We start from the raw sequence: 12,435 nt of genomic DNA, 5'->3' as shown, positions 1-12,435 counted from the left end.
TGCCGCCACTTCGGACAACAACAGCAGCAGCAGCATCCACACAGCCATCACCACGACCAACTGCAAATACGCACCATGACGCCGCAGCCATATCGGACTCCGAATCCGATATGGACTGCGAAGCAATTGACGACGAAGATGACGACGAATGGACCGACCACGATCCATTCGACGATCTGGAGGGTCTGGGCCATGTGTGGAGGGCCCAAATCGTCAGCGCTCGCGAAAGCATGCGATCGGGCGGCGCCTAAAACCACACTTACCTGCCAATCATCAGACAGAGCTGTTCATCAAGAAGCTGCCTCGCCACCAACATTGACAATTTCCTGCCAAATGGGAGGAATATGAGGCCCCTTTTGAAGACGCTGCCGCCTGACCATGGCCGTGACGTCACGCCACTCCGAACCAACAGCAGCGAACCAATGACGACGCAGATGCTGGCGTCTGTTGCCGCTCCACTGGGTCGCACTCGTCTCTCATGCCATTATGCGATGGCGGTATGGTCTGGTGTTGAGCCGCCGGACGCCAGCAAATCCTGCAAAAGAAGGAGAATCAGGAGAGAGGCTGCCAATAAACACAAATACTCACCTGCAAACGTCTCTCACGCCAACACAAACCAGACAAGGGTCGCTACAAATAACATCCAAACGCCAACAAGTACCTGCAAATAAAAACAAATTAAAATCAAAGCCAAAGCAAACACCTCCTCAACTGGGTGGCCGGACCAGCAGCCACTCAAAATTACACCAACAACCCGACGATGAACGTGGCCGAGGAGGCCAGGCCAATACTACTGACAACGCATCCTGGGTGGCCGGACCAGCAGCCACTCGGATGCGGCCAATCAACAAAATCGACATCGCATCCTGGTGGCCGGACCAGTTCGCCACTTGGATGCGGCCAATAACATGATTCGTTGGCATCATTCACACGATGCCAATGCCACTCCATTCCACGATCGCATCTCGGGTGGCCGGACCAGTGCCACTCGATTGGATGCGCCATCTCCACCTGACAGATGCAACGTGGGCGGCCGGACCAGAGCCGCTCGCCATCGGCAACACCATCATTGCCCACGATGCACGCCAACACCATCAATCTAGCCAGCCAATAAACAACACACAGGGGGACAACAACGGTATACAGCGTAATGTTCGCATTGCGTTTGATATGCCCGCCGGTGCTCCGTTGTTGTTTGTCCTCCTGTTAGAAATAAAATAAATATAATTAATATGTTTATATGTTGTAAGTGTACATATGTCAATTATCGTTTATTTTACCTCGTCTGCATCAATGTATTTGTTGTAGATGTCAATCCTGTTGTTTCTGTAGTTTTTGCATGTCCGTAGATAGTTTGTCCATAGTTTTAGTTACTTGCCTGTGACAGGCCACACTTACCTGCCAATCATCAGACAGAGCTGTTCATCAAGAAGCTGCCTCGCCACCAACATTGACAATTTCCTGCCAAATGGGAGGAATATGAGGCCCCTTTTGAAGACGCTGCCGCCTGACCATGGCCGTGACGTCACGCCACTCCGAACCAACAGCAGCGAACCAATGACGACGCAGATGCTGGCGTCTGTTGCCGCTCCACTGGGTCGCACTCGTCTCTCATGCCATTATGCGAGGGCGGGATGGTCTGGTGTTGAGCCGCCGGACGCCAGCAAATCCCGCAAAAGAAGAAGGAGAATCAGGAGAGAGGCTGCCAATAAACACAAATACTCACCTGCAAACGTCTCTCACGCCAACACAAACCAGACAAGGGTCGCTACAAATAACATCCAAACGCCAACAAGTACCTGCAAATAAAAACAAATTAAAATCAAAGCCAAAGCAAACACCTCCTCAACTGGGTGGCCGGACCAGCAGCCACTCAAAATTACACCAACAACCCGACGATGAACGTGGCCGAGGAGGCCAGGCCAATACTACTGACAACGCATCCTGGGTGGCCGGACCAGCAGCCACTCGGATGCGGCCAATCAACAAAATCGACATCGCATCCTGGTGGCCGGACCAGTTCGCCACTTGGATGCGGCCAATAACATGATTCGTTGGCATCATTCACACGATGCCAATGCCACTCCATTCCACGATCGCATCTCGGGTGGCCGGACCAGTGCCACTCGATTGGATGCGCCATCTCCACCTGACAGATGCAACGTGGGCGGCCGGACCAGAGCCGCTCGCCATCGGCAACACCATCATTGCCCACGATGCACGCCAACACCATCAATCTAGCCAGCCAATAAACAACACACAGGGGGACAACAACGGTATACAGCGTAATGTTCGCATTGCGTTTGATATGCCCGCCGGTGCTCCGTTGTTGTTTGTCCTCCTGTTAGAAATAAAATAAATATAATTAATATGTTTATATGTTGTAAATGTACATATGTCAATTATCGTTTATTTTACCTCGTCTGCATCAATGTATTTGTTGTAGATGTCAATCCTGTTGTTTCTGTAGTTTTTGCATGTCCGTAGATAGTTTGTCCATAGTTTTAGTTACTTGCCTGTGATATTAAAATTAAGTATTTGTAAATTAATGTAGTTTTTCTGTAGTTAATTGTATATTTTTCGTAGTTTTCTAATTAGTTTTATTACCTACTTACTCTTCTTCCCCACCTATCTGCCATTCCCATAATTCCCCATGACATGTGGTATTACTAAAAATACCACGCAAATACTAGACTCTGACCGATAACACACCAAAAAGCCAATTCAAATTCAAATTGCATTTATCAATGCCAGTGTGTTATCGGTCGCAAATTCGGCAATTACGCCCAGCCAATTCCTCACCTTTGCCGTGTCGCCATTTCCGTTTTGCCCTGTTTTCTTTTTTGTGGTGTCAACACCAACACCGCCACTCACACCAGCACCCTCGCCATAACCACCACCAACACAACTACTGCCACTCCCAATACACACACCCTTGCCATTGCCAATGACATCCGGCACGGCGAGTTCGGGCATCAGCCTGTGGAGGACAGAGGATTGAGGACCCTCATCCGAGGTCTTCCCCATTCCACGCCCTCTGACTGGTTCCGGGACTGCATGCTGGCCGAGGGGTACACGGTCCGGGATACTCGGGCGATCACTGATCGATTCGATAGCAGCCACCAATTCAACCTCTTCGAGGCTGAGATCGCCCCCAAACCGGACCGTGGCCAATTCGATGTTTTGAGGATGAGGTGCCTGGGTGGGAGGCCCGTCACGGTTGAGAGACTTGGAGTCTCCCGTGACCCTGCCCAGTACCATCGATGTCAGATGTTTGGCCACACCCGCGCATATTGTAGACGAGCTGCTGTCTGCATGAAATGCGCGGGTGAACACCTGACGACGGAGTGCAGCAAGCCAAGGGCCGTCAATCCCAAATGCGCCAACTGCCAGGGCGCCCACATCAGCGCCTACAAGGGCTGCAGCGCCTACAAGGCAGCCAGGCAGCGGCTCCTGGCCCACAGGGTCGCTGTCCAGGAGCATCGACGGCAGCAGCAGCAGCCTCAGCCACTACGGCAACAGCCACAGCCAATGCAGCAGCAACAGCTACAGCATCGCGACCAACATACCCAGCCACTGGCCGAGGGGCGCCAACACCAGAGGGTCCTGCCGATGCAGCCGATCCCAAATCGTGCTCCGGTGCCACGCCAACCCCAGCTACAGCAGCAGCCAGGCGCCCAGTGCGATGGGAGCTGTGCCCATAATCTGAAAAGAGATGCCAGAAAAATTAAAGAACTGGAAGAAAAACTGGCAGCAATTTTAACGACATTGACAAACCCGCTGCAGGCAAGGGACGAGAGCACGGGAGGAGTGCCGCCACTTCGGACAACAACAGCAGCAGCAGCATCCACACAGCCATCACCACGACCAACTGCAAATACGCACCATGACGCCGCAGCCATATCGGACTCCGAATCCGATATGGACTGCGAAGCAATTGACGACGAAGATGACGACGAATGGACCGACCACGATCCATTCGACGATCTGGAGGTTCTGGGCCATGTGTGGAGGGCCCAAATCGTCAGCTCTCGCGAAAGCATGCGATCGGGCGGCGCCTAAAACCACACTTACCTGCCAATCATCAGACAGAGCTGTTCATCAAGAAGCTGCCTCGCCACCAACATTGACAATTTCCTGCCAAATGGGAGGAATATGAGGCCCCTTTTGAAGACGCTGCCGCCTGACCATGGCCGTGACGTCACGCCACTCCGAACCAACAGCAGCGAACCAATGACGACGCAGATGCTGGCGTCTGTTGCCGCTCCACTGGGTCGCACTCGTCTCTCATGCCATTATGCGAGGGCGGGATGGTCTGGTGTTGAGCCGCCGGACGCCAGCAAATCCTGCAAAAGAAGAAGGAGAATCAGGAGAGAGGCTGCCAATAAACACAAATACTCACCTGCAAACGTCTCTCACGCCAACACAAACCAGACAAGGGTCGCTACAAATAACATCCAAACGCCAACAAGTACCTGCAAATAAAAACAAATTAAAATCAAAGCCAAAGCAAACACCTCCTCAACTGGGTGGCCGGACCAGCAGCCACTCAAAATTACACCAACAACCCGACGATGAACGTGGCCGAGGAGGCCAGGCCAATACTACTGACAACGCATCCTGGGTGGCCGGACCAGCAGCTACTCGGATGCGGCCAATCAACAAAATCGACATCGCATCCTGGTGGCCGGACCAGTTCGCCACTTGGATGCGGCCAATAACATGATTCGTTGGCATCATTCACACGATGCCAATGCCACTCCATTCCACGATCGCATCTCGGGTGGCCGGACCAGTGCCACTCGATTGGATGCGCCATCTCCACCTGACAGATGCAACGTGGGCGGCCGGACCAGAGCCGCTCGCCATCGGCAACACCATCATTGCCCACGATGCACGCCAACACCATCAATCTAGCCAGCCAATAAACAACACACAGGGGGACAACAACGGTATACAGCGTAATGTTCGCATTGCGTTTGATATGCCCGCCGGTGCTCCGTTGTTGTTTGTCCTCCTGTTAGAAATAAAATAAATATAATTAATAGGTTTATATGTTGTAAATGTACATATGTCAATTATCGTTTATTTTACCTCGTCTGCATCAATGTATTTGTTGTAGATGTCAATCCTGTTGTTTCTGTAGTTTTTGCATGTCCGTAGATAGTTTGTCCATAGTTTTAGTTACTTGCCTGTGATATTAGAATTAAGTATTTGTAAATTAATGTAGTTTTTCTGTAGTTAATTGTATATTTTTCGTAGTTTTCTAATTAGTTTTATTACCTACTTACTCTTCTTCCCCACCTATCTGCCATTCCCATAATTCCCCATGACATGTGGTATTACTAAAAATACCACGCAAATACTAGACTCTGACCGATAACACACCAAAAAGCCAATTCAAATTCAAATTGCATTTATCAATGCCAGTGTGTTATCGGTCGCAAATTCGGCAATTACGCCCAGCCAATTCCTCACCTTTGCCGTGTCGCCATTTCCGTTTTTCTGTGTTACCCTGTTTTCTTTTTTGTGGTGTCTGTCGTGTGCCGTGCCGTGCCCCCTGACATGACAAAAAAGTCCCTTCCCCCCCGTACCACCACTACTACTACCGACAAGCTTTCTGCTCCCCAATAAATAACATTAATTTAAACGCCAACAAATAACATTAATTTACATATATAAACACAAACCAACTAGAGAAAACTGTGTAAAGAGAGAGAAAGTGCCAATAAATGACCCAATACAAACACAAAAAACAATTAACTGCAATTAATTTAACAAACGGTAAAGGGACCAACACCAGCAACAACAACTATGACGAAAGGAATGGCCAGACGAGGGTCGAACAGACGCCACAGCGACGGCGGCAGAGCGGCCCGCAGAGGCGCCCTAGAGGCAGCAGCAGCAGCCATCAACACCAACACCGCCAATAGCAGCAGCGGCAGCAGAGCCCTCGGCGCAGACGCCAACACCAACGTCAACGCCAATGCAGAGCGCCGACGCCACAGCGACGGTGGCTGCGTCAGCAGCAGCAACAAACACGCCAACACAGACTGCACCCATCGTGAGTACGCAGATGCCGCCAATACACACACAGACACAGCCATTCCCGCCACTTGCATTTGAAATTTTGTGCTTAAAACAGAAAGTTTGAAGTGAGTACAGAAAAGGCGGGCGATAAAATAGGTTGTAATGCAGAAAATTTTACTAACAGCCGGCAAGGAATATAGCCACCAGAACCGGGCCAGAAGGTTTCCTGGAGAGGGACACTGGAGTTCGAGAAAGTCGACTGCAGAGAAGAAGACTGCCCAACGGAACCTGAGTGAGTTCGTTCCAGTTGCGCGTGTGTGAGCCAAGTAGCGCGGGACGTGTGAAGGGGGAGGGTAAAAGAGGACGATTTAGCTGCCAGGGCGATTCTAGCCACACCGCACGATCGTTGCATCGCCTTCCAGTGCGTGCCACACGTTTGGTCTCATTCACCAAGTAAAAACCCCGAAACCCTATTCACACACACACACACGCGCACACGTATACACGGACCTATATAAATTTAGGGCTGACCGGCCACGGCCAGCGATCGCCCACGTCGTTTGAACTTAAAGAAAAAAACATAATCCGCACTCCGAACACCGTTCTACATTAAATGTTATTTTGTTCCGTGTGTTGTCCTTTATTTAGTAATTAGTATTAGCTTAAACCGTTTAACGTAAAATCTTGGCCATTGAAAAAAATTATGAAAAAACACAAACCCCTTTCACGAACCTAAATCTGCGATCAGCTGTTCAGTGCCAGAAGATTAACCCTTAGTGGGTGACGCGGGGGTCCCATCAGTCCACCGTATTTGGTCGAGCGATTTGTGGAAAAATATTGTTTATTGTTTATGTCCCGGGGACCCTTAACAAGAGCTCTTGGTAGGTTAAGTCTCCGTAGGGGCCCGAGTTAAATTAACTCCCGTAAAACTGGATCCACTCATCTACACATATTCCATTACGTATGGGTGAGGGTATCCCTGTTGGTTGAACGAAATTTCAGCAGTTATTTCCTTGTTTGCCTTTGTGTCGAACGTTTTGGTGTTTCTTAGTGGTTAGTGATAATTTTGAGTATAGCTATTTATTAATGAGAAAGATGAAATTGTCAATTTACGATTATTAAAGCTTGGATATATATTGAAGCATGATGCATTAAATTTAAAATAGAGGGAGGACGCGTGGCGTAAGCCATGGATTAGGCCAGCCGTTACCGTTCCAGCAGAGGGTGGCCAAAATGAACGTTGTGTTTGGTCACAGGTAGGGCGGTCGCGCGAAGTGATAACACCCAAGCTTCACCCACTTGATAGCCGTCTGTTTATGATTTTCTCTGTTGTTGTTAGGTTGTTGTTAGTTTTGATGTCCCGAGAAGTAGTATGTCTCCTTTTTTGTCTACATTTGGCGGGCAAGGGGAACTACCCAGCCCTGGGGTCGACAGCTAGCCGGCATTGCCCTCTGGGAAACAAGCCAAGTGTAACAAATGGCGTCCAATATAATTTTCGAATTCGCATGCATCTGGACTGACGCAGGTTCGGGTGGTATTACAAGAAATGTCACTCGGGCTGGTAAAGGCAGATGAGGGGAATGAAAAAAAATAAATGTTGTGGAGAAGACGACAGCTCGCGAAGTGCAGTTTAGCTGTCCCGGCAGAAGTCGCTGCTGCAGGCTTAAGGTGAGCGTAAAGCTGGTCCTTAATGGCGCGGGGTGACTGCTGATGCCAGTTCGGAAGCAAGCGTGGGTGTAGGACCGGACATTGGCCATTCTTCTGACCTGGCCTGGACCGGTGCTCTTGGCAACCCACCCACAGCTCCAAGTTCCTCCCGATCTTGATCAAACATCGACCCTGACACTTCTCCTATCTGGTCCACCGTTTTGTTTACGCGTGGTGCTAGGGATGGATAGACGGAGGCAGTTAACGGATATATAAAATATGTGATAGGGACTTACGAATTACAGTTGAACATTTTGTCGCTATTCGATGTCGCAAGTGAACGTAAGTCACTGCCGTTCAACAAAAAAATGGACAGGGAGTTTGCGACGGACACATTGCCTGGTGGACTGTGATATCGAATAAATCTGTGATGGAATGTGATATTGGAATAAGTTAGAGTAAGTCATGTAGGTAAATGTTCATTGTAGTTTCGCACCTGTTTGTTTAAAACAAAGCCGCTTTCGTGCTTTTGAACCTGTTGTCTGTCTGCCGAGAGGTGGTGAGGAGTAGGTTGCCCGGGAGTCGTAAAGACAACCCGCGATGCATCTGTTGTCATGGCAGATCGGTATGATGGATGACAGGAACAAATCACAAGCAAAGTGAGCTCATGCACCGTGAGGCTTCTCGTTTATCGGCCATCGCTTAGAGCGATGACTAGAGTAGAGCGCAGTCAAGTGGAGCGCAGAAACTGGAGCGGTTACTGGTCCCGGCTAGTCACGTATCCCCCCTCTTAATGAATCTTGTAAGAAGAAGAAGAACTGTTAGGAATTTTTGTTGTTAGGTTTTGTGTTGTGTTGAATGTGTTTGAAGTTTGAGTGTCTTAGGTGTCGATCGAATATACATGTATGTTATTATTTATTTATTCAAATATTTAATTGCATATATCTCGTTAACGGCGCTGGTTGGCGCAATATTTATATCGGTATTTATTTATTTATTTATCGGAGTATTTATTGGTCCGAAGCGTGGTGTTATTTATTCTTACTAGTTATTTCTTTGGGTATTTATTTCTTTATTTATATATATTATCTTAGTTTAGGAGTTTCCATTTTTTTTTTTGTAATATTGGTGTTGCTCGGTGCAGATGCCACAAGAAGGGGGTAGTCGACAGTATCATACGCGATCACGCGTAAACAAAACGGTGGACCAGATAGGAGAAGTGTCAGGGTCGATGTTTGATCAAGATCGGGAGGAACTTGGAGCTGTGGGTGGGTTGCCAAGAGCACCGGTCCAGGCCAGGTCAGAAGAATGGCCAATGTCCGGTCCTACACCCACGCTTGCTTCCGAACTGGCATCAGCAGTCAACGTATCGTTGGCCCAGGCTCATGCGACACACAGGGCAGCGAACACTGACTCGATTAGTCGGGTGTTGCAGGAGGAGTTGCGTAAGGGGTTTATCGAGATGATGCACCAACTCAACAAGGTACTCCAGCCGGTTAGACAGCTGCAGCAGCAGAAGGAACCGCAGCGGGAGGAGGTTCACCACGAGCAGGAGTATCGAGGAGCAATCCCGAAAAGGAAGCCGTCTAGCACGACTGATGCGCCGATTCCGCCACAAAACCCATTTTTGGCTCGCTCGGGGCGAGGTGGTATTGGTCCGGACCGTCTTCAGGAGTAGGACCGACCGCATCCAGTGAGCAGCATCAACGGGGTGGGCATCAAGCGCGAAATTGGCGAAACCCGATAGCACTCAGACACTCGGGTCAGGGTCGTGGCGAGGGTAGGAGAGCTGGTGGGATTCCTCGAGAAGATCCGCATCCAAATCCGCCGGGTTATAGACCTTGGCCGCGGTGGGGCCGAGTCGAAAAATGGGACGTGACGTTCGACGGAGACAGCAACAAAATGACAGTCGAGGATTTTGTGTTCCGAATTGAATTCCTACAAGCCCAATGCCGCTGTCCGTGGGATGAAGTTCTAACGGGATTTCATCACCTGGTTACAGGAAACGCGCGGGAATGGTACTGGCAGTACATCCGGGATCATGGCGTTGGTGTTTGGCAGGAACTAAGGGGCGACTTAATTGCTCGTTTCCGAGTCGACCGAGTTCGACCGCATGAGAGAACTGCGAGAAAGAATGCAGCGGTCAAACGAGAGTGTGGAAGACTTTTTCCATGTCATGAGAAAGCTCGCGTCGAGGTTGGAGATGCCACCACCTGAAAAGGAGATGGTAAAAATCGTCAAAAAGGCACTCACAGATGAGATAGCGAGTTTCGTCTACGGCTTACGGGTTTATTCCTTAGACCAACTGCGGGATGAGTGCGTGGAAATAGAGGCACATCTGAAGAGGAAGGCTCGATCTTCGTGGCGAGGAGCACCCAAAGCCACAAACTATGGTCGCGGGCCGAATGCGAACGTCAGCGAGGTCGCGCAGGATCGGTCGATTGGCGATGAAGAGGCAGAGGTCATTGAGGAAGCGCAAGTGACACAGCGTGTTCCACAGAAGTTGATTTGCTGGAACTGCGGGCAGACCGATCATGGCTTTAGGGACTGTATGGCATCGGAGAGGCGAATTTTCTGCTACCGGTGTGGAAAGCCCGATGCATATTGTCCAACCTGTCCGAATTGCGAGGGAAACGTGAAGAGGGGTGCGATCCAAGCAGGCGAATCACGCTCACAGAAGGGGCCTGCGCAGAGAAAGTAGAAGAAAAAAAAAATGAATTAGATAGACGTAAATTGCATGCTAGGTTAAGGAACTTATCATATGAAGAGCGCTTAAGAAATTATTTAGAAACCAGAAATATAATATTTTCTGAACTACGAGTGGATGGTATGCGAGCACTGTCGGTGCGGGTGAGAAAGGCGAGATCCCGTTTTAAGCAAAGGCGAGCTATGAGGAGGCAGGTGATTGCTTCAGTAAAGCGTTGGTGCAAGAAAGACCCGAGAGTTTTCGCAGAAATCTCTATAATGGGCGAGTCCGTGCGAGGCCTGTTGGATTCAGGCGCTACACACAGCATGCTAGGGTGTAATGGTCAGAAATTCCTGGAGAAGCTGGGCGTGGAGGCTCGTCGATATTCTTCTATAGTGAAGGTAGCGAATGGGGAAGATCGCGCAATCGTTGGCCGAGTGGAATTACCGGTGAAATACAAGGAAGAGGTAAAAAGATTCACGTTTTTCGTATGCCCGTTCTTGGAACAGGAAATTTACTTGGGGGTAGACTTTTGGCGGGTATTCTCATTGGCTCCTGAGGTGATGGGAGAAGGTCCAGTAGGGGCATCCCACAGATTAGTGGAAGAAGTGCTGGCTGATCAAGTCGCTCACTATGTGGAAGGCCCGGAGAAGGAGATAGTGCAGGAAGAATGGGAGTTGTCAGAAGAGCAAAGGGCAGCCTTGGATCAGGTGAAGGCAGAGTTTCTGACTTTCGAAGCCGTAGGCCTGGGGAGGACGTCGAGAGAGACTCACAAAATTCAGTTGGTGGAGAAGGCCGAGCCTGTGAAGGATCGACATTACCCGCTGTCGCCAGCGATGCAGGAAGTGGTGTGTGGTGAGGTGGACAAAATGTTGGCTTTGGGAGTCATCGAGTACAGTGATAGTCCGTGCAGCAACCGTACCACCGTGGTGCGAAGGCCGGGCAAAAATCGTTTCTGCCTCGATGCCCGAAAGCTCAACAAAGTAACCATGAAGGACGCTTACCCACTTCCTAGCATCGAGGGGATTTTGTCGCGTCTCGATCAGACGATATATATCTCCAGCGTCGACTTAAAATTCGCTTTTTGGCAAATCGAGCTGGACGAGCAGAGTCGACCATATACGGCGTTCACGGTGCCGGGACGGCCTCTGTACCAGTTCCGTATGATGCCCTTTGGCCTCTGCAACGCCGCACAACGCCTATGTAGACTGGGCGATAAGGTGATTCCGGTTGAGATGCGTTCAAACGTCTATGCGTATCTCGACGACTTGCTGATTATAGCTGAGGACTTCCAAACGCACGTGAAGATTCTGCGACAGGTTGCCGAGCGTCTACGAGAAGCAAATTTAACGATAGGGCTGAGCAAATCTCATTTTTGCTATAAAAACATTAAATACCTGGGATTTATAGTGGGAGGAAGAGCGCTGAAGATGGATCCGGATCGTGTGTCGGCCATTTTGCGCGTTCCCGAGCCGATATCTGTTCGAGAATTGCGTAGTTTCCTGGGAACTGCGGGCTGGTACCGGCGCTTTATGAAAAACTATGCTGAGATGGCCGGTGCGCTCACAGACGCCCTGAAAAAGTCGGGAAATGGAAAGTTTAAATTGACGGAGGAGGCAAAACGAGCCATGGGGGAGCTAAAAGCTGCACTCACCTCGGCACCAGTCCTGGTACACGCGGATTTCAAGCGGCACTTCTACATACAGTGCGACGCCTCACATTATGGAGTAGGAGCCGTACTCTTCCAAAGGGATGACGAGCAGAACGAGAGGCCCATAGCGTTTTTCTCTGCCAAACTGAATTGCCACCAAAAAAACTACTCGGTGACAGAGAAAGAGTGTCTGGCAGCCCTCATGGCGATCCTTAAGTTCCGTCCGTACGTAGAACTTATGCCGTTTACAGTCATAACTGACCACGCCAGTCTCAAATGGCTCATGACCATGAAGAACCTGGATGGTCGCTTAGCTCGTTGGTCCCTTCAACTGCAGGCCTTCGATTTCGGCATAGAACACCGGAAAGGAGCGGACAATGTAGTGGCAGATACATTGTCACGCAGTATTGAAGAGCTGGAA

General features: G+C 49.8%; 2 long non-coding RNA genes across 2 annotated transcripts; both read right to left on the bottom strand.

Moving 5' to 3' along the window:
- Window positions 1-8,075: 8,075 nt before the first annotated feature.
- Window positions 8,076-9,689, bottom strand: LOC117189943. Its single transcript, XR_004473610.1, has 3 exons — window positions 9,670-9,689; window positions 8,174-8,476; window positions 8,076-8,102 (listed from the first exon to the last, which is right to left on the bottom strand). It is a non-coding gene; the product is annotated as an uncharacterized LOC117189943 (long non-coding RNA).
- Window positions 9,690-11,655: 1,966 nt separating this feature from the next.
- Window positions 11,656-12,056, bottom strand: LOC117189942. The gene is made up of 3 exons (XR_004473609.1): window positions 12,018-12,056; window positions 11,761-11,937; window positions 11,656-11,694 (listed from the first exon to the last, which is right to left on the bottom strand). It is a non-coding gene; the product is annotated as an uncharacterized LOC117189942 (long non-coding RNA).
- Window positions 12,057-12,435: the final 379 nt, after the last annotated feature.

This window comes from Drosophila miranda (assembly GCF_003369915.1).
Source record: "Drosophila miranda strain MSH22 chromosome Y unlocalized genomic scaffold, D.miranda_PacBio2.1 Contig_Y1_pilon, whole genome shotgun sequence".
Taxonomy (NCBI): Eukaryota; Metazoa; Arthropoda; class Insecta; order Diptera; family Drosophilidae; genus Drosophila; species Drosophila miranda.
The sequence above is the reverse complement of the archived record's forward strand: the minus strand, read 5'-3'. Positions and strand labels throughout refer to the sequence as shown.